Source organism: Lipophrys pholis (assembly GCF_963383615.2).
Source record: "Lipophrys pholis genome assembly, chromosome: 21".
NCBI classification, from domain to species: Eukaryota; Metazoa; Chordata; class Actinopteri; order Blenniiformes; family Blenniidae; genus Lipophrys; species Lipophrys pholis.
Genome location: NC_137649.1, coordinates 19,237,147 through 19,240,701, shown reverse-complemented (window position 1 = coordinate 19,240,701; position 3,555 = coordinate 19,237,147).

Sequence of the window (3,555 nt, the reverse complement as noted above, 5' to 3'; positions counted from 1 at the left end):
TGCAGCGTCGTGCGTGTCAGACCTTTTCAGATCTCATCAGTTTGTTGTATCTTTGATGGGTTTTTTTCCTCCTCAGAGAAGGGCATCCCCTTCTGTAACACACCTCTGCAAGTGGAGCGCAGATGAAGAGATAAGGCTGAGGATGAGAACAGCTCATCAGCGAGTTTCTCAGAGTAGCACCTTAGCCGTCCTTTTCTGCTGACAGGAGCAAGCAGTGCTTTAATGCTGACCTCTCAGGTGTGTGTGTGTGTATGTGTGCATGTGTGTGTAGGCAAATAAAAGAAAAAAAGACAATGTTTTGCCAATACTTGCATTCCCACAAGTGTCATTCGTTTTTGAAGGTCATCGCCTGACGGCGCCATCAAAGGGGCCACAAGCGCAGCTTTGGTGCAACAAACGTGATGATGCAAGGGCCTCCTGCCTGAGCTGTTTACACACACACACACACACACACATACACACACACATTTATGTATCTGCATCTCCATTTTCATTTGATTTAATTCTCTCTCAAACCTAATTACGCTTCCTTTGGTTCCCTTCACACACGAGCACACACATGCCAGAACGCGACACACAAACATGCGCGCAGATGCAAATAACACAAGCATGATGTAATTATTGCAGCCTTGGAAAATTTTATCCATTTCCTGCAGAGAAATGACCTGCAAATGAGTGTTGCTGTAACCCAGTTAAAACAGTCACTGAAAATGAACAGTACACACACACATATGCGTACACATTTGTTTATGTAGTTATCTTTAGTGAACATTAATGGGGTTTGAAAGACACCCACTGTGAATTGTGTTGGTAGGCCAACTATCCCGAGGTGGATTCAGCCGCGTGGTTGCTTTAACAAAGTTTTTGTGTTAGCACTCGAGGAGGGGAAAAAAAAAAAAAAGAGAGAAAGCCATTTTCTCCACAGCATTCTCCATCAGACTAAACAGATGTTGGTGTCAAACACGAACCTTACAGCTGACATTACCATTTAGTGTGTTGATGATCCACTGTTTCTCAAAAAAGAATTTATCTGGGATGAGTCATAATTGGAAGACATCCATTACTGCGGAGGAAAATGAACATACCAGCACTTTTCGTTACATATTATAATCTCAAATATGCGTGGGAGTTGTTCTCATCTTTGATTGTTTACAATGACAAGGAATGTTAATAAGCACCATTATGATAGCGGCGGCTCGAAACAGCCACGCGGCTGCTGCAACGGATAACAATTAGAACAATTATATGTTGCTAAAGAAAGGGCATTAGAGAAACGAGAAGGAGCCGTGTTATAAAACTACCTTCCTCAGAACTCCATAAAAGCCCGCAGACAGGAACGATCACTTTTACCACTTAAACTCATTCCGGGAACTATATCCTACCGTGTGAGGGCAATTCTTTGTCAGGTGTAGCATGGCTGCCGCGCGTATTGTCTGCCTGTGAGAGATGTTGCTCTGGTAAATTACTTCAGGGATGTAGTTTGGATATGGTGTATTATTGCTCTGAAATGTGTCACCAGCACCAGCGGGCCACTACATTATATGAAATCTAACAGATGGCTTTCAACAACCTGTGCAATATGTTGAGGTGACCTCTCCGACTTCAGATGTAATAACTGTCGAAGAAATGACGGAGCGAACCAAAAAGCAATCTCCTCAGACGGCGATAACACCGCACTTTGGAGAGGCAGAAAACAAAGGCATCAGATTGGAAGAAAATATCAAATATAAGGCGGCGGCGGATCACACATGTTGGTAAAATAAGCCCTTCACTTTGTGATCGATTCCAGGCGATCATATGAGAAACGGCACGTGGCAGTGCATCGCTGGGAGGCCTCTCAATGCTGAAGATGAGCTCATTTTTATTCATGATTTATGGGAGTTGTTGCCGGGATGATGACACAATGGGGACACAAGCAATAAAGAGTAACAACAATAATGTTAACACACAGGGTCAGGGCCAATCTGTCCATGATGATCACAATAATATTTCTCAATTAATACGGTTTAAATGTAAGTTTTTTGTTTAATTTTCAAAGGAATTTCTTCTAAAAAACTGGTTTCATTGATTGTATACACTGGTTGTGATTTCATTTGATGTCTTGTTATGGTGTTTTGCATAATTTAACTGAAAATAACAATGCATCATGTAAAGTAAGATATATTTAGTTCATGGACAAGTTGTGATCAGTGAGTATTTTATTTGTATTGCAGCAACAGCCTGTTCTGTGGTTTCCTCCCAAAAACCTACGTTTGAGGTTAATTGGAAGATGGATTCATGGTTCTTTCTGACAGTATCAACTCGTCGGCTTCGTCACGAAAGCATCTTCAGTTTTAGTGAAATCCCAATGCAGTTTATATTCTAACTTACATGCAACAGAACAATGTAAAAGGTGCACAGTAACCAATTGACATTACTGCTTGTGCAGCTGTTTTTTCATGCATTGGTTGTATACTAATGAGGCAGGGAAAAAGTGTAAGGAGAAAGTGTAATAACGTGCAGAAAGCACGCTTCCAGATCAACATATTCAGAGTTTATTAAATGTGCAATAAATGTCATCAATGATTAAAATTTAAGATTTGCATTTGATAGATTAGTATGTTTCAATAAAGTGAGTATTTCTTCATATATGACAAAGATTAAAAACTGAAATCCATTAAACCAGCAGCAGATTTTGTGTAACAGCGCAGCAGCTAACACGTAATTTGTGCTGAGTTGCATTTTGACTGCAAATGTAATGGGACTTTTTATTTTTTTTCCGGGAGAAATCTAGTTCAGCCCCATTGTGGAAAAAACTAGCAGGCCCATTATAAGCCAGACCCCAGCCCTGTCTCCGTGTTACAATGAATCTGACTCAGGCTTCCAGAGGAATGAAAGGCTGCTGCCTGCTCCTCTCTCACATGGCCCGCTGCCAGAGCTCTAATTTAAGCTCCAGGCCTTCTGCTGGGAGAGTGGGAGAGTAGAGGAAGCCTACCCCAGGCTGGAGTGCAGCGGGTGGGAGAGAGTGCTGGGCCCTGCTCCCTAGAGTGGAATTGATGGCTGTTAAGCTCATCAATGGGGATGAGTCATCTGAGGCAGCCAGCCGCTTCATTCCTCCCGGTCCGCCTGCCTGTAGAGTAGGAGAGTCAAAATGTTCAGTTGCTACCTGCTCTCCCTCTCTACTGGATCATGCCTGCTACAGAGCCCATAATGAGCTAAGCTTTCACTGTTGTGCAACACACGAGACAAACTTTGTGTTGGTATTGCAACACATTTGCATGGTGATGTTTTACATGTTTGCCCAGCCAAATGAGCCTAAAGTCTGTGTGTGTTTCCATGTGTTCACGCACTGTGTCTTCATAACCTGCTGAGCATCAATTTCCATATCTCTCTAATTGTCAAAGGTCGACAGCTTTCAGGCGGCCAGCAGTAGGCTGATGGTGGTTGACTGAACATGCATCTGATTCCATTTGGGCTGGTTTCAGTTTCAAAGCCTCCCACCTTCCTGTCTCATAATCACTCCTACAGATTTTTCGAATCAATTCGGGCCCCAGCTCAGACTCAAGATGACTTCTG